The following is a 23,093-nucleotide window of genomic DNA, read 5'->3' as shown; positions in this document are numbered from 1 at the left end:
TATCTCCCCTCCAGAAGTCGACTGTCCAAAGTGCAAATTCAGGGAAACTGGATCGTGAAATTTTACAAGGAAACAGGGAACCTGAATTGACTGTGCATGAGCTCTTTGAAGCTCACTGGTGAGACAGAAGTGAGCAGGATGCTCTATTAAGCCACAGTAAGGCGTGGCTGAGCTACATGAAAATGACTGAAAGTAGCTAGCAGTCATTGTCCCAAGCCCTCACCAGACTAATATCTTCCGAGAACTCCAAAGTTTCCTCCGTTCCGAGGATTAGCAAGGACGATTACCTGAACTCGAAGAGGTAAGTCTGATTCGCTTTCCAGATTAGGAAAATTGGGGCCCATACAGAGGGAACTGATTGCCTGTCAATGCAAACTGAAGGAGCTGAGCTTTTCACTGCCTTTATAAGGGGCAAGACCCATTGGTTCTGCATGCAATCTGCTTTTTCATTTGGGGTACCCCCATCCTGTACAGAGAACATTTACATTCATTTTTAGTGAGGTAGTCTACAGGGTTGGGCAGAGACGTGCCCACTCCACCCAGCTCCCCCAGCCCACTCTCACACCTCCCATGTACGAGCTACCCCATTTCATTTTGAAGATTTTAATCCAAATCATACTGCCTGCCTGATCCAGAAGAGCCAGGTCAGCAAGATGGAGTAGGATGCCACAGGGCAGAACAGCCATTATCAGAACATTAGAAAAGCTACTGTGTGTTGCCTTTTCTTCTCCCTAACAAAGCCCTGCCATCAATTTTTTGAATTATTATTTTTAGTCGATGAGAAATAACAGTACAGCGTCCCCTCCTTCTAACACACGAGCTCATTTTATTTTCCCAAAACCCTCCCCCGATCACCACAACCCTTCCTTGGGAGAGGAGGTTAAATGGAGAAAATTGAATGGCCCAAAGATCCTGTTCTCCCCACATGAGCATTTGTTCCCCTCTATTAATATTCAGGAGGTTGAACTTAAATTAAACCACGTCTATTGTCTTCCACAAAAGCAATAAATATGAGCTGAAAATTCCAAACCGCTGCGGGGGAAGGCAGCTTGGGGACCGCCTGCAACCGTGGCTAGCCACTGGCGGCCCACAGGGGCGGCGTGGCCCGGGCCCGAAACCGCTCGGCCAGCATGCGTGGCGGGGCCCGTCCTCACAGGCTGAGAGCCCCCAAAGAATCCAGTCAGTACAACAGAACAGGGCCATCACGTTCCGGGGCCTTTCAGCCCATCTCCCAAAACTGAGCAAGAAATGAAAAGGCTTTCCATTCAAGGCAACACACCAAAACTGGCTTCTTGGCTAAGCAGCAGCAGTAGCTGTGGGTAAAAAGAATTCTTGTCCTTGGAAGACTGGAGATGGAGGAGCATGATCTCCCTCTTGCCTTCACGTGGGGGCGGGGGGGGGGGGGGGGGCAGGGAATACAAATGAGGCCAAGGTTCCCGCTCACTCCAGAAGTCCAGCTTAAGCACCTGATGAGAGGTACAGATTTCAGAACACCGAGGTAGAGAGATTGAAGGGAATCCTTGCTAACCCTGGGACAGACGGACACATGCACGCACAGGGACACACACACACACACACAGAGAATGTGCAGCCCTTATAATTCCATGTTTTAGACACAAAGAAGTTTCACCAGCCCTCCCATTGGCTACACGTACATGACAGAATACAAAACCAAAGGAAAAAAAAAAAAATCGAACGCCTCTGCTTCACTAAAAGCAGAGCCTAAAGAAGGGTTAAAGAGAAGGGGAAAAAATGAGGAGACCTTTGAAGCTTCCAAAACATTTGGAGCACACCAAACGTATTAGCATATTAGGGAGAGTCCATGTATTTTTGGCTTTGTTGTAGAAGAAATGCACAAAAGGTAATTCTGTATTACACAGCCAGTGCCCGTCACCCCATCACTGTGGAACAAGGTATCACATTACATATTAAACAGTCAAGCATCCAAAGAGAGCTTTCATTTTCAGCTGCAGTGTGTGTGTGTGTGTGTGTGCGCGCGCGCGCGTGCGTGCGTGTTGGGGGATGGGGATGGCTGCCGCACTTTGGAGTTGAGAGAAAAATTACCACAACAGCCCCTTGGGTTGAGGTAGGACCCTCTCTCATATTCAGAATGCATAGTCTGCTGCCATTGCTTGTGAAAAATAAAGTATTTTTCACTCAAATTTTTAAAGAAAAATCTGTGGATTGTCTTCTGGGGTTTTTTGTTTTGTTTTGCTTTGCTTTGGGATACCAGGGAGAAATGGGGCTCTGGCCAGCCTCGCAGGTTCAACACGAATACACGAATACAGAGTCCGAACCCAACTGTACACACTTGGGTCAGCAGCCAAGCTTTTGGATGGATCCCCAGGTTCCAGGGAAGGGGATGAGCATGGCAGAGAGGTCTGCGAAGCTAAGCCCAGGCTCCCCACATCAAAACGCTGAGGTGGAGGAGAACAAATGACAGACTCGAGGCATGATGTCACGGCCACACTCATGGTCAACAGAGCACAAATGAAAGTGGGTTGAATACCTCAGCTGACGGAAAATAATGATCCCTTCCCTTAGGAGAAGGGCCCCTGAGCAGACAGGGCTCCCCTTTGTCTACTCTCAATCAGCTATGGAGATTTTCCATTCCAACCGAGAATATGGAATCCAAAAATGCCCCAATGACCCCTGAGAAGAGCCCCCAAGATAAAGAGACGACAGGGGCTTTTGTTAGTTTAACACCCAAAAAGTAAACAGATAATGCCCCAGGAACCCTTTCTCACCACCATTCATTCTTTCCCCATGAAACCTTCTTGGGCAATCTGAAGCTCAAGTTTTTGATAAAAAAGGTGTTCCCTAAAAAAAACTGACAGAGAACTAATTAATTAACATGGAAAAGTTGGGCCACTGGGTAAGCAAAGCCAATGTCGGATTCTATCCTTTTTTTTTCTTGTTTCAAAATCAAGCACATGGCTACCTTTGAGACAGATGAGCGGGAAGAAAGACAGGACCCTTGAGCCCAGAAGGGATTTCCTCACCTTGAGGCACAAAGAAGTGAGCCAGCAGACATTTACACACAGGAAGGGCGACCACATTGCTGCGAACACTAAAATGGGCCCTGTTCTAGCGGTCTAAACCCCAAATGAGTGAGCACCACCCAAAGACAAAAGACCTCTCCTTCCCACATCCTGACCAGTAGTCACAAGAAGAAAGAAAACACTCCTCATGGAGAGGAGGCTCCAACAACCACCACTGAAGAGCCACAGTTGGACTTCATTTGGTACCCCCCCCCCCCCAAAAAAAATCACTCAGTGGGAAAGATCCAGGATCTCTAGTTTCTGGACCAGCCATGGCTGGCAACATCACAACACGTAGAATAGCTTGAATAAATAATAATAATAATCACTGAAACAGAAACATCCACACTGTTCCACAAGGAGAAGCTCTCTCTACTTTTGCATGCAAGCATCAATTACTCCTCCATCCCAGGCCTGAATTCCTCCGGGTCCAAACCCCATCCCAATACCTTATTGATTTTACGCTGGCAAACCAGTCAAAAGCATGCCCACCAGGCCATCTAGTTATAACCATCCATCCAAAGCATGAATCCCTGGACTCCCCCAGAACATGCAACTCAAGCTTCTATCAGCTAAGGGAAAAGGTTCCACTGTGCAAACGGCCCAGTCCCAAACGCCCCAGAGGTCAAAAACCGCCTTCCACATTCAGAAGAAAAGGGATTAAAGACAGATGCCGGATTTAGGCCGGTGTAGAGACCGAGCTGCAGAACAATGGTATCACTGCAAAGCGTGAACTTGGAGTCACACACTGTAGAGGTAAACACCGGTCATTTCTAGAGAAATTCTTTTAGATAGATCAAGGAGACCAACACATCCAAAGTTTTACGTTCAGATAATCGGACGTGCCAAAATCAGATTCTTTTTTCCAAATCACGCAATCTGCACTTCTCAAAGGGAGATTTCCATATACCTATGCAGCATATTCTCAGAAAGCTAGGGACAGTCAACCTTCAAGTAATTGCCATATGCATGTGTATTTATCTTCAAAGCTTAATATCATCACTTACATTTACCCCACAGATGAGTTACCAAAAGACACAGGCTCTCAAATATTAGCAAGTCTCTACAAAGTTAGGTAAACCTGGCTTCAACTCAGATCAACAAACCCCATCAAGTTACTAGTCTGTGTACTAGTCTGTGCTGATAAACAGGCACCACTCCAAATACTGTGTTCTGACTAACATCACAATTTGCGGAGAAGAGCCACACCCTTAACCCTAAAACCTCTCTAGCTGCTTTTACCCCCTAATACAAATGGACCCCACCAAAGTTCTCAATTCCCTTGTGCTTGTAGCATTGACTAGGAGGGATGGAAGTTTCTGAGGGCCCTCATTACCTCACTCACAAATCAGACTGCACACCCACTTTTCAGATGAACAGATTAAGGAAGGATTAAGTGGGCTATCTGAAGCAAAAATAATAATAATAAGGAAATTTTTAAAGCTGCTGACAGCAAGCAAGTTTAGAGAGGCCTACTACCTCCCAGAGCAACATTCTTTCTCATACTGAAATCTAAGGTAAGCAACACAAAAAGCAGAACTCCAGGAACATGGCCACAGAATCTGCAAAAATCAGAGGCACCTAAAACTGATGGCTCCTAAAATTCATTTGTGTTTACATCTAGTAATGCAAACCCAGATTCATGCACGAGAGGTGGGAGGGGGAAAAAAAAATCGAGAGCGCTCGGAGTTTCAAGCTTTAGGGCTGACCTAGAATCACCCAGTATCCACGTCCGTGCCTCAGTTTCCTCCATCTATCGAGGAAGGAAGACAAGAGATACAAAGTATTGAGGGAAAGGAAACCATGCATGCTGTTGATAAAGGAAACCAAAGCCGTGGTGAGGACAAACTAATTAACTTTAATCAAACATCTATTTTTAAATGCTGGGAAATGATTGCATAAACTGGCAATAAAATAAAGGGACCAGCCATAGCTGGATGGCGTTCGGTCCCCAGAGAAACGTCTAAATTCATACAAGCCTGGCTAAAACCGCAGATTTGGCCAAAATGGTCAACAGAGCTGAATGCTTTAAGAACGACATTAATTCTCTCTTGTAAATTTCCACAGTGTCTTTGCAGGAGCCACCAACTACCCCCAGGGAGGATATCAAAGCTAAAAGAATATTAATATTAAGCAATCGCAACACTTTTCACATACTCATATATACACACAGACAGACAGATCTATCCAGCACCTTGCCATCCGTAATGGATTTAATCAGGACCCCAGCAGGGGAAAAACCACAAAAGGCCTATTTCTCCAACAAAAGCCACAGCAGCCTGAAACAAACCTAGAGCTATTTGGTTTTTATTTTATTTATAGGAACAGACCTTCTATCCCAGGTTCCTCAAGATAAGCCACCAAAAACTGCACCTGACAGACCCGTGGAGCAGCCATCCTCAGAGCCGGATCATTGCAGAGAGACAGAGAGGAAGGAGGACAGAGGGAGGGAGGGAGGAGGGAGGGAGGAGGGAGGAGGGAGGGCGAGCGCGGCGAGGCAGGCTCCAGAGCACTTGTCAACAATCCTCCCCTGTACGTAATAAGCAGGCGGTGGTGCACATTCCGCGCGGCAAGGACGGCCGCGAGCCCTGGGCCCGGGAGGGGGAGGGGAGGCGCCCGGGAGGGAAGGTTATTTATGTGCAGGGGAGGGAACCCAACCCCGAAGAGGAGGGGTCTGCGGCGCGTTTTCCCCCCTCCTGATAAATTGAGGGGAGGGGGAAAAAGGGGGGAACGAAAAGAGCGACTAGCTTTTCTCTCTCCAGGCAAAGCAATTCCCCCAATCTGCAATGCAGACAAATCCTTATTGGAGAATTTCTGGCATGGGGGGGGTGAGGAGAGGAGAGACAGGACACCTCTGACGGGGGCGGTCAGTTTAATGGTGCACACGTCTGCGCCCAGTCTGCCGGCCCACCCCCCCCATGCACACATTCCACCCCCACGCACAGCAGTGGGGTGGGGGTGGGGGGGTCCGTGGCACATTTTCAATGGCATCCCTTTTTAATATCATAATCTGTGTCATTCAGCACTTGCCTTTTATTTATTTTTATTTGTTTTTTTGGCTGGGAGAGCTGGGCAGCGATCCAGACAGACTGCAGAAATCTCGCTCCACAGGCTCCTCCTCCTCAAGCCCTCCCCTCCCCTCCCTCCAATCCTGGCTACCAGGACGCTTTTATTACTTCTGTGATGACCGCTGGGGCCACTGCCGCCCTCCCCGCCCCCAGCACACTGACGGCCTTCCCCCACGCACGTAAATTCATCTCCTCTAATAACACAGACGCTGTTTCTCCTCATTGTTTCCGGAGGGTCTGTCACAGAACAGGCTCTGTGGCCTGGCAGCTGCTGGGGGGGGGGGGGGGAGACTCCAACAAGGCTGGCCAGCTCCCTGGCCCTGATGACTGGAGCATGCATCTCCCCCTCATTTGTCATAAAGCTATTTGATTTTAAAAGTCAATTCTTTCAAGGCTTCTGAACTTCAGCTGGCAATCATGATGTCAAAAACACATGCTCTGAACACCATCCCACACTGTACTCTTTTTGCCTTTCCAATAGGGGGCGGGGGGGGGGGAGGAGAGGGAAGATGGCGGCATGCCATCAAAAGATTCCACATGCTAAATTTAAAGTTTACCTCAGATTCATCCAAGGAAACTGGGAAAAGAATGCCCCTTACTATTACTTTTAGTGAGTTGTTGTTTAACCACTGAATGAGCCCCTTCTCGGCTTTACACAGGTTGTTACTGAGACCTCACCAAACCCCTCAAAGCTGATGCTACTTTTGCTTATGGCATCTAGCTGACAGTCACCCAGGGCTGGTGATTATTCTTTTCACGAGGGCAGTCTCCTGTTGCCTAAATCACCAGGTCCTATCTACCTGCCTCGCTTTTAAACAAACAATCAGGAGGTTGGTGTTGGTCCTTCCTGATTTCTACTTGCTCTCCACCCGCTTTAAAATCAGAATTACAGGTGGGGCCTTAGAGACCATCTAGCATAATCCCCCACTTTACAGATATGCACACTGAGGCTTATGCAGGTATGGTTCTTAACCAAGATCAGAGCTAGCTCCTCATAAGGTTCTCAACCAAAGGTCATCCAAGAATGCCAGGGTATCTGGGAACCGGAACAACCTGATGATTCAATTCCTCGTAGAAATCACTGGGATGAAAAATCCCTCTCGGATCCTATCCTGCCCCATATGTGAGCCCACAGAGCAGACCCTCATTCAGTTCTCTCCAGTGCAGTATACTCCTGTAATGTCGAACAACTGTTTGGCATGCATCCCACTGCAGCATAAGTCATACACAGTCAATTAAAGGACATTTAAGGGATGACTATTTGGCTTTTTTCCTCTTCTTTCTACTGGGACTAGTCTTTTGGTGCCCTCAGTAACCAAAAGCACCCAACAAAGAACTGGAAATATGGGATGGTGATTCTGAGAAAAGGAAGGAAGACAGCAAGAACCACAAGACCTGAAATGAATGGCCAGAAACCCAGTCTGACGGTGACGTATGGCTACTGGTCATCCTCAACGTCCCCAGCTCTGCCGCCTCCAAACGGAGAGTGTACAGAGAGCCCTCACCCCACCGAGGGAAGCAGCGTCTGCTTTATTTTTTCTCTACTCTCTCTGACTTCGCTTCCCATTGCCTGGAAAGTAACTGGGTATTTAAATTTAGAAAGATAAGCCCTAGCAGAGTGTTGGCCCTGACTGCTTTTACTTCCAAGACCATCATCAGGATCTGATCGTGCACTGCACATTCCCTAAAATATATGCTTAGTCAGGCCCGTGTGTCCACTCTGCCCTGGCTCTACCGCTGAAAACCTCTGGGCTGTAAACTTCATCAGGTTTTGGACTGTTCGGATAAAACACGGGTGCATTTCCCAAAGTACCAGATAGATGGACTAACAGCTTCTGGGCACACACGACAGAACCGAAAACTGCGTCCTGCTTCTGAATCAAAATACAACTTTCAATACTGAAATCCTGAGCCAGAGAGGGTAGAGAGGCAGGGTGAGGCTCGTGAGGCTCACAAGGCCCGCAGCTTTGTTCCACAGTGGTGTGACTGACAGCACCACCAGCTGAGTTTCAATATTCAGAGATCAGAGCAAGTTCCAAGTTTTGAGTGAGGACTCCCAAATGTCACCCACTTCAGTCTTCCTGTTTTAGTTTAGCATAAAGAATACCTATAAACCCACAGCCAAACCCAGTTACTAAAGCATTATATCTATATGCTTCCGCCTACCCCCCTTCATTATTTTTTAAGTTAAGCGTATGTATTTGTGCTATGTTATTTCACTGGGCTTGATTATGAACTTCACAAAAAGGTACTGCTCTGGGGGAGCACCTGGGTGGCTCAGTGGGTTAAGCATGCAACTCTTGGTATTGGCTCAGGTCATGATCTCAGGGTCGTGGGATCTAGCCCTGCGTTGGGCTCAGTGCTCAATGCGGAGCCGTCTTCAGATTCTCGGCCTCTCCCTCTCCTGGCTCATGCGGGCACATGCTCACGTGCGGTGCTCTCTCTCTCAAATAAATAAATTTAAAAAAAAAAATTTTTTTTTTAAAGGTTATTGCTCTGTGTTAAGGCTCAGGGGATTTGTTTTTCCCCCAACTCAACATGAGGTTACTAAGATCATCTATCCATGATTTTGCTTATTCTTTACTCATTTTCACTGTTGTTCATCACACTCCATCACACTCCACTGTATGAATATTCCACACTTTATCTCGTCCAAGGGCACCTAAGTATTGCCAGTTTGTCGCTATCACAAACCACACTGCAAACTTCCTTCTGCTTGTCCCCTGGAAAGCATACACTGGAGCTTCTCTGGGATACACACCTAGAAGTGGAACTGTTGGAAATTCTTGAATATGCAAAAACAAATTTACAAGTTAATGGCAAAATGGTTTCCAAAGCAGCATCAATGTTTGCATCCGCACCACCAGCAAGGCATCATCGTAATCTCTAAATGCTTAAATAGAAAGACCTATTTACCTAGGACTCTAGAGAACAAAGGTACTCCAAACTGCTACTTGTGAAGAGATCAGCCTTTCAGGAAGGATCTCCCATCCTAAGAAATGCTAGGCAGCCAGCCGGCCTCATGGCCACCCTCCACCACCTGACGATCACCCAAACACTAGTACATCCAAGGACATATTTTGCTGCAGAGAGCTTCAGAACGGAGGACTCTACCTGCATGTACAACCACTTCATTACCTCCGAGTTGGGCCAACTCCAGCAGCCCACCAGCTGCACTTGGCATTTTAAAAATATATGACTGGGGTAAACCCCAATCTAGGCTGTGGATAAAATGTGAGAGAGCAATTCACTCGCACGTCCTCATCAAATTTGGATATCTAAGAAGTGCTGTGCTGATTAATTAAAGAAGCTGCTTCATAAGTATTAAGACTTGTTTTATTCATGTATCCAATCAAGGAAGTCAGCTCATCTTGAGAGCTGGGACCTAACTCATAAAAGGAAAGACTAGCCTTACAAAGTAAGAGCAAGTCACTGAATACTCATCATCCATGATCTGCTTCCAAAAGCTCAATTTCCTGCCACCTATATACGTTACTGCATACAGAAGGTGGCACCTTACCAATCCAACATCCCCCAACAAAATACTCATTACAAAGGAAGAATAGGGTGGAGTAGGTTACCAAGTGTGAGAGGAGGGTGTACAAAGCTGCAGAGTCTGAGAATTTCATATAGGAAATACTGGGTTTTGAGGATCACACTGCATTAGCCGTGTCCTCATAAAGACAGATGTGATTTGGGCTGAATTACACAATATTGACCAGATCACCTAAGTTACGATAAAAAGCCAATGCAGAAAACGTGATCCACAGGGCTAATATTTGACTTTCAAAAATATTAAGCATGGGCCCTTTACAACAGCCAACATAATAATAAACATTACTTGTTAGTCTTCTATTTAAATAAAAGTTAATATACTGGCATATACCAAGCAGAATTAGGTACACACAGAGCCTGGCTTGGACTCTTTCCAAGAGGGCTTGGTAATTCCTGAAGCAACAACAGTGTTCAGCTCTATAATGCGTGTGGCTGGCCCTACAGCCAACGTGACTTCAAGGCCACGCTGTACAATTATAAAATAATACCAATAATTACAAGAACACAGTAGGAAGATCGAGGCTAGGGGACTGTATATTAACTAGTGAAACTTGGTTGCTATGGATTTCATCACTAATACCAATGAATGAAATTGCGCTACAATTAAACGAGGAAGTTCAAGAAGCTACTAGAAAGGACAATGTTCCATCAGTTTTTTTTTTTTTTAATTCATTAAAAAAAATGAATTGGTAAACATCTAGCACTAAGAACCTTGATGGTTCACAGTACACAGCACCATTTGGGCAAGGCTGCTGCCTGGTTCTAATTCTAACTTCATCAAGTGTGCGAACTTCAGGGGAGAATCAGGGAAAGCCCTGTTCCTCTGTTAAATACACATAAGGACCAACAATTGGTTAAATTAAGACATTAAATTAATTATATACGTAAAAGGGTTAGTGGTACATAGTAAGCACCTTATAAGGGCTACCTCGAAGCCTTAATAAACTTTGGTGCTAATGAATTACAGAAATTTTTTGTCGAATATATACTTTTAATTATTTGGTTGTAAAAAGACACAAGATAAAATATGCTTTGGCTTTCAATATATTTTTTAAATGATTTGGGTAATGGATTTATAAAAAGGTAAACACAGAAATGATGCCAAGTAAGAGAAGATTAGCAGCGTTGAGATTATTTTGAAAACATGACCCGCAGAAGTATCCAGTAAAATTCAACCAGAATTACAACACGGCCCTTTGACCTACTTAATACTGAATAATGGAAAACTAGATTTGAGAAGAACTAAAAGAGCTGACTCAGATCACAACTAAAGAATCGTCAATCTCCTTCTCAAATCTGATTCGGACAAAACCCATACTCCCTTATGCTACTAGGTTGGGAACAAACTGAAAAAAATATTTCTAGAGAGCAAGTCGGTGATAGATGCCAATTTTTAAAAGTCTGTAATTCAGCAAATTCGCTTCTAGAAAGTATACTAGGATACAAATCAGAGAAACAAAGACGTACGTGCACAGATTTCAACACACTAACAATTCTGTTGCTCCTTTTACTGGTTCAAATTCTATCTGCACCCAGTTTAAAAAACAGGGCGCCTGGGTGGCTCAGTCAATGGAGCGTAGGACTTGTGATCTCAGGGTTATGAGTTCAAGCCCCATGTTAGGTGTAGAGGCTACTTAAAATCTTTTTTAAAAAACAAGAGAATTTTTTACATCAGCTTCCTAAGGCATGCAATAGACCAACAAACGCTTTGGTTTTCCAACCTGATCTCCCCCCCATGATGGTGCATAACATAAAGGCACAGAGGCAGCTGGATCGGTGTATGGCAACTGACACGTTCTCTTAACTTGATCCCTCAAGCCTCTGACTTTGCACATGTTGTTCCCGCTTTTGGAATATTCGCTCTTCTCTTGTCTAGATAGAGGTCAGCCATCAGGGATACCCACCACTTGCTCTGCAGGTGATAACTTTCAAGGTAATACCCATAGTGACAAGCAACCACCTACCCAACTGCCAGGTTCTCTGAACAAGAGGATTTAGTCTTGGGTGGCTGACTCAAGTTCGGGGAGCATGTGACTCTCGATCTCAGGGCCGTGAGTTCGAACCCCATGTTGGATGTGAAGATTACGTAATTTTAAAAAAAGGGAAGAAGATGATTTTAGTCTTGCTCATCTTAACCCTCAAAACCTAGCACGTGCCTAAAGAAAATAGTTGAGACCCAATAAATACTGTTCAAAGAACAGGTTGTTCCTTGAGGCCATTTCAGGGTCTCCATAGCATGACACGCTCTTACATTGGAGACCCACTTTCACAACTCCCAAGCATTCAAAGACACCCCTTTCTTCCCGAAGAGGGAAGAATTCTTTAGCTCTTTGTGTTTAGAAGTATTTGGCTAGGAACACATCATGTCATTTGTAATACACTGGTTTTTTCAGCATTCACTGATTTAAAAAAAAAAAAAAAAAAAGAATTCCTAATTTTGGAGATTTTAAAGAGAACGAGTGGGGGTGCACGCGTGTGCAGAGGGCAAGAGAGAATCTCCAGCAGACTCCCCAAAGAGCTCAGAGCCCAACATAGGGCTCGATCTCATGATTCTGAGATTCTTGATTTCTAAACCAAAATCAAGAATTAGACGCTTAACCAACTATGCCATTCAGGTGCCCCATGAATTCTTAGCCTAGAAAAAAGAACTAACCTTCAAATTCTCGGGGGAAAAAAATTTTATGAACACTATTTAACACTCAATAACCTTCACGTCATATTTTCTTGACATTTAATCCCTTTACTAATTTCAGTGTTAAAAACCTTTGTTTTAGAGCCAATGATTTCTTCCTGTCTGTAATAAAACTGTTCTGGGTCTTCTTGAAGATTTGCCTTTTATACCCTGCTAACCTAGATAAATTCATTTTGTTACTACTGTGTTCAAAAAGCCAAAATTAACTATAATCCTTCCACCTTTATCACAAAGCAGAACTACATCCATCACCTTCTTAACAATTCTGTGTGTATTCTTTGTGGTATTTTCCTTGAAGGTTTCATGTGCCGTACCAACAACAAATGCTGAATACGGAACATAATTTAAGATAAGACACTTTAAAAAAAAAAAAGATTTTATTTATCTATTTGACAGAGAGAGAGAGAGAAAGCACAAGAAGGCAGAGCGGCAGGCAGAGGGAGAGGGAGAAGCAGGCTCCCCGCTGAGCAGGGAGCCCGATTCAGGACTTGATCCCAGGACCCTGGGGATCATGACCTGGGCTGAAGGCAGACGGACGCTTAACGACTGAGCCACCCAGGCACCCCGATTAGATACGTTTTATAAAGGAAAAACGGGGGCACCTGGGTGGCTCAGTCGTTAAGCGTCCGTCTGCCTTTGGCTCAGGTCATGATCTCAGGGTCCTGAAATCGAGCCCCGCATTGGGAACGCTGCTCAATGGGGAGCCTACTTCTCCCTCTCCCACTCCCCCCGTTTGTGTTCCCTCTCTCTGTCAAATAAATCTTTTTTAAAAAATCTTTTTTAAAAGGAAAAACAAAAATCACATTTTCCAACACTTAGCAACATGAGGAAAAGACTCACAATGTTTTAAATTGCAGAGATTCTACTGCATGAAATATTAAATTGGGTTTTAAAAATACAAGTGTACAGAAAGTAGACCACAGAAAATAAAACTGAGATAGTGACCAAAAAAAAAAAAAGTAGTATTCTGTCCAGCAGCAAGCTTTCTAGCTTTCTGAGATGTCCACATTTTCTACAAAGAATAAATTACTTTAAAAACAAAGTGAGAAGGGGATCCTAACGATTATTCAAATGGTATCACAAGGGACGTGGGTGCTTTTCCTGAATAGAACTAGTACTGATCACAAAAAGTACTCGATCACAGAAGTTATATAGGGCACACGGGTGGATCATTCAGTTAAGCATGGGACTCTTGTATGAGCTCAGGTCATGAGTTCAAGCCCCGTGTGGAGCCTACGTAAAAAACTAAAAATAAATTTTAAAACCCCAAACAAACAAAAACAAGTTATATGAAATGTGGACTCACACGGAGCTAACAAAAAACAAGGATCAAATAAAGACAATAACCACTCTGAAGCCAGTAATACGTTGCTATACTGAAGTCAGGGATAATATGAATACCATGACATTAATACCACGGGTAAAAGCATTCTCAAATTGCCCCACACGCTAAAAGGCGGGCGAATGAATAAACAGGCACTTGTTTTCACTTGGTCGGCACTGCCTACATACACATCACTGATGAACTACACTGGCAATCCAGAAAGACCTCCTGCCAACAACAACAACAAAAGACCGAGCTGGAGAACAAAAGCTCAGAACCACTATGCTCATCCTGTCTCCACAGCTACACTTGTTCATGTGTTGTTGTTTTTTTTAAGTACTAAAACTAATCAGACCAGCCATGTATCAAGAACTCATGGACTCCTACGTAGCTAGGGGCTACCATATATGACAAAGCAGGTACACAGCATTCCCCTCATTCTGGAAAGTTCGACATCTACAGATTTTTGGTGAGTGTAGTCTCAAGACCTTGTGACCACGTCTGTGGGCAGCGGTCCCTCTGTCTCTCTGCTATCCCCTGCTAGAGCTCAGACCCAGTAAACAGGCCAAGTCAGACAGATGGGGACTCCTGTCCAGGCGGCAGGGTGAAAAGCGGAGGGGTGCCAACGCAGCAAGCTGACAAACCCCCTGTCAGTTCAGCCGCGGATGGCTCCTGGTGTCATCAGTCTAGCTTTGAGATGTGGGGAGAAGGGAAAAGTGCAGGTGAGAACCCTTTACAAAAGGCCACAAGGCTATTCGGTAAACCAGAAACTATAGAAAAAGTTTGCAAAGCCATTACCCACAAAAGGTGGTTTTAATCATCCAGGATTTTAGGCAATCCTGATGTAGCTTGAGGGTAAAAGGCCAGCAATCACCAGTTAATACTCAGGAACAAAGTGCCGCATGAAGTATTTCAGTGAGACGCACATTCTGCTACCCTCCAGGCTGTAGGCACAAAGAAAGGTGTAAATCCACACACAGAGGATTCTGGGCTCACTGCTTCTCTCTCTCTCTCTCTCTCTCTCTCTCTCTCTCTCACACACACACACACACACACACACACACACACACACACACACACACTCCAGAAATAAACCATCACCTTGAATTCATTCCTGTATGCAGGTGGAGGTGGAGGGGTAGGGAAGGCCTCACACACCACAGGAGAGAATCGGTGGTCACAGAGGATGCCTGTCCTTTAGTTTCTCTGCTTTCTACTCCCCCCCCCCCCCCAAATTCTGCAAAAGCATCCAAATGTTTCCTATCCCAACCGTACCAGGTAGGATCTAGCAATTAGGAAGAACTGGAACAGGCCATAAACATCAGCCGATCACTCACCACTGAAACAAATCCAAATGGGACAAACGGAGGTCTCAAGTGTTCTATTTGTTGTAAGAAACCTGCTTGCAGTGGGACCCAGTTACTGGTACAACGAGACGTCCAATGACGTCAGTGCTCATTACAACATATTACAACATACCAATTTTTTTGGTGCATCCAATATTGCTTTAAGTGGCCAGAATCCAGGAATTGTGGTTTAATGATTGACAGACTGCAATGTGAATAGTTATATAACATAGACTCCATCACTTCCAAAAAGCTGCTGCAAATACAGAAGCCCTAGAATTGTCTTTCCTTGACCCGAACCTGAAGTTGCACTTCCACGCTGATGGACTCCCACAGTCCCTTTCTCTTTCTGCCTGCCTCCCGGCCTCCCCACTGCAACCCGGCTGCCACAGATCCATCTTCTTCGACATACCACGTGCCCACTCAGAAACCTCAGACACACCCCAATCAAGAGCTCTGTGCCCCATTAAGGGCACCCCACATACACACACCTACCTCCTGCCATTGCTATCCAGGCTTTCCCAACACCGCTGAGGAATGACCTACTGGGGAACACTAAATAGGGTTCATCTCCTTCTTGCTCGGCCAGAGTTTGTACCCTCCGAGTCTTAGGGTGAGGTCTAATGCTAGGAGGACAGCATCAGACCCAGGGAATGGGGCAAACAGATTTTAATACAGTCCCTGAAGTGTGCTGTTTTATGACACACAGCTACAGCTTTTATGGGAAGTAGTTAGGTAATGTGTATCTAGAACCTCAATCACAATTACCCTTTGAATGCTTGCTTCCTGCCAGATGCTAAGGACTTTAAATAAATCATCTCCTTAATCCTAAGAATATCGCCGCTGAGAAAGAAATTATTACTCCATTTACAGAGCCGGGAAACAAGGAACAAGAGCCAAACGGGATGGCCAAGTCATGTGTGTTGGCGTTCTCCCTTGGTGGGACCGTGAGGCCAGCCTTTCAGGGATGACAGCATGACCCTCCCTGCCGATTCCCGCTAGCGGAGATGGGGGGCAGCGGCCTATCAGGGCTGGAGCTCACAGGAGGCTGCACACACAAGCAATCTTCCCCCCTAAGCTTCTAGATCATCTGCACTCCCAGCTCCAGGGCCCTGAGCTCAGGCCACTGCAAATACGCCTGTCTTCCATGTCCTAGCGCACCCAGGAGGTGTGGTTTGGGTTGACAAAAGAGCCCTTCCTTGGGGACGTACAGTACATAGATGTTCTGAGCTCTCTGTGCCTGACCCCTGCCCCAACAGCCCTTTCCTCAGACAGAGCTTGCTGGAGCTGGCTTATTTTTCACAAAGGGGCTAAGAAATTGGAGGAGAAGGTCTGAGCAGCGCGGAGGGCCAGGATCCTCCCATCCACTACCAAGAGCAGCCACTTGATGGCAATCTTAACCTATTCCCTTGGAATTCTTCCATCAAGAGCGACCCTGGGAGGGTGGGAGCAACAAGAATGGGCCGCAGAATGTGGACAGTGCTAGAAAAAGGCCCCTTTGCGTGGCCTGAGGAGGCAGGCGCAGGGGCGTGGAAGGATGGATGAAGAAACGATGCTGACATTCTCCCCTGCGTTACTCTCATGTCCACAGACCTCTCTGGGGGCCTGGGTGGCAGTGAGGGTACAGCTTCTGAAATCAGACAAGGAAGTCGGAGGTTTCTCAGGCCCTGTGACACATTCACATTGGGCTCTCCATCCAGAGACTGAAGAAGTGCGAGGCAGCTTCTGATCTCAGCACCTTGTCCCCTGAAACCATGGGGAAAAAGCCAAAAAAAAGGAAGAAAAATTTAAAAAGGAAACTTTCCTTCGCAGTGCTACACCTGTTGAATAAATCAGCCCAACATGTGTCTTATTTAAACTGTAAACAAGGGTGAATAAAATAAAAGCCATGTGCATCTATCTTCTAGAGAGAAGGCTGAGGGGGGTGGACAGAATACACTGTAAATTACATTCACTACTTCTATTTTCAGTGGCAGGAAGATTAACATCACAAGATGGGGGGGGGGGTAGGATTATCAGAAAACTGCCCATGTCTCAGCATGGATAAGGATTCGTATCCCCCACACGGTCTAACCCGGCCCTTTGTGATGTCTTCGTAACTCTTGGCTTCTCAATTTATAAGAAGAGTTCAGGCAGAGAGTGGAGAGTTTGCCAATATTTTCCTCTGAGGGATTCAGAAGTGCCAGCTGAGAGCCTTCCAGCTCACCCTTTAAAACTCTGTAACACTTTCCAACTGAGTAAACTGGAAAGGCCCTTTTCAAATAACACTAGTCTCAAGTTGGGTAAACTGCTGAGTGAGGACAGGGTAAAAAGCCGCTCTGGTCCAGGCTAAGCAATTTGCAATGCAGATCCCTCCAGAAATTACCAGGCCTCCTGCATGCCAAGCCAATAAACGTGCACAATTTCCACTGGGGTGTCACCTACCCTACTCATGTCTGCAGAGGATTCGCTGACCTTCTAGCATCACCCTCGATGACAAGGTCCAACTTGTCAAAAGTGGGGATTCAAACTCCTTCATGAATACCCCGAGCCCATCAGGGCGAAGCTATCAGAATTAAGACAGGTAAATGTTTCCAAGGGGAGACCTTGAGCTGCCTTCATGCATCGGAAGGCAACAGAAATCGTTCAAAGCCATCGGAAAACTGCCACTTGAGGCAACACCAAGAGCTAGCAGGGGAGTCTCAAGCACAGATGTCTTTCCCAGTCACCAGGACCAGCTGCCACACCCCATGATCAGGAGGCCCACCTACCTGCCAATGGGAAACATGGAGTCAGTGAAGGAACTGACCCAGAAGCCACTGGAGGGGCAGGTGACCCAGGAAGAGGCCCCCCCCCCATGTGCAGAGCTGAAATCATCAGCTCCAAAGCATGAACAAACCAAGAGCACTAGTGAAAGGTCAGGGAACAGGAGACAGGAGGAATGGGGTCGCGGGCACCGGGCGTGAGGAGCTCTGAAGCCCCAGAAAGGAGCCTCAAGCTCTCCTTGCAAGACACAGTCACAGCCTGACAGACACTCTGGTCCTCAACAGGCAGGTCTAAGGTTATAAAATAGCTCATGATTCCCTCAAGGACCCCAAACCTCCACGTATGAGACACCTGTACAATTTTAGAATCTTTCAGAAAGAAATCATGAGGAAGCTAGTTTGGGGACTCTGCAGAAGCCCCCTAAAGACTAAAGAGAAAGCTACAAGAATAGAGAAGATTTGACAGCAGGTGAGCTTAAGTAACAAACAGTAAATTAAGGGATTTAATGGGCTGTAGGGTAATTTCCCAAAAGCATACCCAGTTATCACCATTCTGGCTTTAAAGATACGCCATACAGGACACTAAACATTTGATGGGCTCAAGTAGTAACAGGTTATTTCCAAAAGCGAGGTGAAAGGCCCTCTAGATTTGGGGGAAATGGGAGCGAAGAAGTTCACAAGCGAAGCAAAACTGCACTAGGGCCATCGTAGTAGATCAGCTAGTAATTAAAGCTCCGTAAATCTATCGCAGAACTCAAATCATGGCGTGGCGCAGACGGCCTATCTCCAGGTAGGAGGAGGTGGGGGACGTTACCATTTACGAGAGTAAACATAGATAAACTCTCCAAGACTCAACAGTCTGGGGACCCCACAGGCTCTTCCCTTCCTGTACGAGTTGAGAAGTAAAACTGGTTGGAAAGCCTTGCCCTAAATTACACTCACAGCATATAAAAAGAAATTGAATTCGTGTATAAAATACAAATAAAATGAGTGTGTGTTAAAACAAACAGGATCCTTCAACCTCAAATAATGCCATGATTTTTCCCACATTGACAACAGAAACATCCCTCCAGGGCCATCCCGATTCCCACACCCTCCCTGATCCCTGGGACCTTTGCAATAACCCTCTTGGCCCCTTCCTTAGGTCTCTTGGCCTACAGCAGCTCCCCAGCTCAGGAGTCTTGTTTCAATCCCCACTGAAGTATGGGATGCAGATAAACCCAAGAGGTCTCAAAAAAGCAGGCATGCAATAAATAAAAACCCAAGCTTAATTCCATCCACTCAGGAGGAACAATAACTTCTCCAAGGTCAAACAAGTTCATAGGGGTTCCTGGCATACCAGGAAATCGTTCTAGTACCCACATAAGCACAAAAGGAAACACGTTGCAGATGAGCAAGGAAATTAACTTAATCTAAAATAAAAATGGGATAAAACGGTCATCATCTCAGAGCCCTACCCAAGTGCTAATGTTGGTGGTAGTACTGTTTGCCCCTATGTTGAAGCCCCCAAAACCCAATGTGACCGTATTTGGACAGAGCTTGCAAGGACGTGAGAAAAGTAAATGAGGTCATAATGGGGGGAAAGGGAGGGGTGACCGACAATAATCTTCTAGGACCAGTGTCCTCCTAAGAAGAGGAAGAGACACCCGTGGACGCTCTCCCCCACGCTTAGCCTAGCGAGGATATGGCCGGGAAGCCCATTTCTCACCAGGAACAGGACTCCGGGACCTCCAGCCTCCAGAACAAGGAGAAATGTATTTCTGTTGTTTAAACCACCCCACCCAGTCTATGGTATTGTCTTACGGCAGCATGAGCTAAGACACAGACGTTCACCACAGCCGTAAGAAAATGAACAGAAATTAGTAATCTGACCCTGCTGGGCTCCCCACCCCGACCCCCCCGGACCATGTGTTTGCATCCTCCCGGCCATGGGGCAGCTCACGGCTGCAGACAAAGAATCACTCATACCAGCAGCAAAGGGGTATGCCCTAGGGATGCCTCTTTAGCTTGCCTTTGGGGAAAAGCCACATCTGGAAGCCCAGTTCCGAGAAATCTCTTGAATTCTTGAACCAAGGCTGCGACTTCTGAACACTCACAGAAGGGGACACCAAGCAGGAGGAGAGGCAGAGCTGTTCGAAAGCCCATTAGATCCGGACTTGCACACAGCTCAGAACCAAAAAATGAAACACCAGTTCAAGACAGAGAATCTGGCTCCATGAACGCACTGCTGAAATGGTGAAGGTCATTCATGGCCATATCCAACTGTGGGGGTCTTATTCATGCCTACCTAAAGCCAGGGCTCCTAAGAGCCGCATCCTGGACACACAGGAGCTGAGCCACTGGCTTTGAGACCCCTTCAAGTCTCAACAGACACTCTCACGCATCTGGTACATTCTGGGAAAACACCACAAACCCATGTATCATCATAAAAGTTCAAAAAAAAAAAAAAATCAAGACAGCCATGGTGACAAACCCCAAAATGACCATACACTTTCATTTGGAGCAACATTTCTGGGCTGACGGAAAAGTCCTAGAGGACTTGTCACATGGGTATAGGAGCATTTGCAAATCTGCTGAATTGTACAATTACGAGGTATGATTTCACAGAGCGTAAAGTTTACCTCAATCTAAAGGGGGAAAAAAAAAGAAAAAGAAAAAGAAAAAAAGAAGGAGGTTAAGATCTGAGTCAGGAGTCCTGGGGTCAAATCCTGATTAGACCGCTTCGTTATGCAGCCTTGTGCAAACTGCTTAACATCTGAGACCCACGACACAAACCCACAAAATTAAGATAGTAACAGATTACGATAATGTTATGAGATTAGAAGGAGTAACTTCTTTCTTAAAAGCCCAATCTTAATTTAAACTACCAAGCAATGCATCCTGTACCCGAATAGGCAATCTACAAATAGGGTTAAGAAAAGGTACAGGGTAGGGGCGCCTAGGTGGCTCAGTTGGTTAAGCATCGGACTCTTGGTTTCAGCTCAGGTCACCATCTCAGGGTCATGAAATGGAGCCCCATGTCAGGCTCTGTGCTTAGCACGGAGTCTGCTTGGGACGCTCTCTCCCTCTGCCCCTTCCTCCTGTGCACGCACTCGCGCTCTCGCTCTCTCTCAAATAAATTAATCTTTCAAATAAATAAATAAATAAAAGGTACAGGGTGATCTAATTCCCAGAATCTTTATGATGGTAACACTTAGAAATTTATCACAATTATGAATAAACATGCACTTTAGAGACAAGGAAAACAGCAAAGGCTGTGATCCAGAGGGGAGGGCATCAGGCTGTGTGCATTTCTGAAATAAAACCTCACAGTTGAGTGTCACAGATGGGACACTCAACCCCTGAACAGAGAGAAGTGTGTCCACAGCACGGCAGAGGGTGCTGGAGTGGGGGGGGGGCCAGAGGGTGGGGCAGCAGCTGGTGGGCAGAGAGATGTCTGCACACTGCTTCACACAACAACACATGCCCTACAGAGTGCCCAGGAGTCCACTCAAAGTGGTTGAAGCTTTTCTCTCATGGACTTTCAATCTACTGTGGGGACAGAACTCAGAATTAGTGAACAACAAAAATACAGTGTCAGGCTGTGAGAAATTCTATGCAAAGAAATATTACAAGGTAAAAAGTGAAAAGGTAACAGACCAAGGAACGACTTTTGATAGGATGCTCCAGCTCAAACCTCCAGGTTTGAGCAGGAACCCAAAATACAGGCAGGGATGAAGCATGCAGTTATCTAAAGGGAAAGAGTTGTAAACAGAAGGGTCAGAAAGCACAAAAGTTCTGGGTGCCAGGGTGGCTCAGGGTGTTGAGCATTTGACTCTTGATTTCTGCTCAGGTCATGATCTCGGGGTCCTGAGATCCGGCCCCGCGTCGGGATCTGCACCGAGCAGAGCCTGCTTGAGATTCTCTCTCCCTCGCCTCCTGCTCACGCTCTCAAAAAAATAATTTTTTTTTTTTTTAAAGCAAAAAAATTGGGGCACCTGGGTGGCTCAGTTGGTTAAGCATCTGACTCCTGGTTTCAGCTCAGGTTCTGATCTCAGGGTCCTGGGACTGAGCCTGGCCTCAGTCTCCCTGGCTCAGCGGGGATTCTGGGGTGGATTCGCTCTTCCTCCCTCTGTCCCTCCCCCCACTGTATTCTCTCCTCTCTCTCAAATAAATAAAATCTTCAAAACACACACACACACACACACACACACACACACACACATTCTGGTACGCCTGGAACAACAAGGAGGCCAAACTAGGGGAGGTAGTGGTGAGGAGACCTAACACTGTGTAAGGATGCTCAACTATCATGCTAAGAGGCAGGGAGACACTGCAGGAACAGAACATGCACTAATCTGCATTTATAAAGGACTGTTCTGACTGCTGCCTGGAGGGGGAAAAGGTGGAAGCTGAGATGACACAGCATCAGGGGTCCCAGCCCAAGCAAGAGGTTTCGGACCAGTGACAGGAGTGCAAATTCAGATTCGGAAGATGTGAATTTAGAACAAACAGATTTTGCTAAAGGACGGAAGGCAGGAATGCAAAGTATGGAAAAATCATAGTAGTACAGATCACTCCAAGGTTTAGGCCAAAGCACCGAGAAAAACAGAACTGGCATTTATGGACAACGGGAAGACGGGCAGAGCAGAGGAGACATGGTGCAGACAGTTGGCTTTGGGACAGTTCACGTTCACGAGGCCTTCCAAGAAGGCTAGTAAGCAAGTGCAGTTCAGGACAGGTTTGATCATGTCAAATGCTGCCAAAGGGGCAAATAAGGCGACACTGACTGGAACCCTGGTTTAGCAATCAAGGTCACTATGAAGCCTTAATCGTGGCCTGATTCTAGGGGTTCAAAGGAGAATGAAAGGGGAAAGGATATTAACATGAATATAAATAGTAGAGGAGACAGCCTGTGTAGATATTTTCTTTCAAGGAACACCGCAGTAAAGAGAGGCATGAACAGCAGGAGGGAGATACAAGATCAGTAGAGGGATTATTTTATTATGAGAGCAACTACAACATGTTTTGTTTACTGATGGCAATCATCTAGGAGAGAAGTAAATAGTGAAGAGGGGTAAGCTCCAGAGTGAGGTCCCTGTAGAGATGAGAAAAGGAGATCACAGCAGATTTCCAACCTCTCGCCCTCAGGACCCTCAGTGTTGGGCTTTTCTAAGAACTGTGACAGACAAGAGAGAGCACGTGCTCTCCCTCCCTTCCCCCCACCCGGCCCCCACCTTGCGAGTGAGGGAGCACGTGCGCACACACACACACACACCCTTACCTGTCGTAGACCCCTCCTCTTAAAGCAGCCCAGATTTCACACACACACACACACACACAC

General features: G+C 46.0%; 1 protein-coding gene across 4 annotated transcripts in view; it reads right to left on the bottom strand.

Moving 5' to 3' along the window:
* JARID2 (jumonji and AT-rich interaction domain containing 2) overlaps nucleotides 1-23,093 on the bottom strand; it is a 253,505-nt gene that overhangs the window by 106,978 nt on the left and 123,434 nt on the right. Inside the window, exon 1 of one of the 4 annotated variants that reach the window (XM_021697162.2) lies at nucleotides 5,415-5,443. The exons of 2 other annotated variants lie outside the window; for them this stretch is intronic. The gene's annotated coding sequence lies outside the window, so the exon portion shown is untranslated. Of the gene's footprint in view, nucleotides 1-5,371; nucleotides 5,444-23,093 lie in introns of those variants that run through there. One more of the 4 variants, XM_021697160.2, reaches the window with a different exon arrangement.

This window comes from Neomonachus schauinslandi, chromosome 8 (genome assembly GCF_002201575.2).
Source record: "Neomonachus schauinslandi chromosome 8, ASM220157v2, whole genome shotgun sequence".
In the NCBI taxonomy this organism is placed as follows: Eukaryota; Metazoa; Chordata; class Mammalia; order Carnivora; family Phocidae; genus Neomonachus; species Neomonachus schauinslandi.
This window is presented reverse-complemented; position numbering and strand designations above follow the sequence as displayed.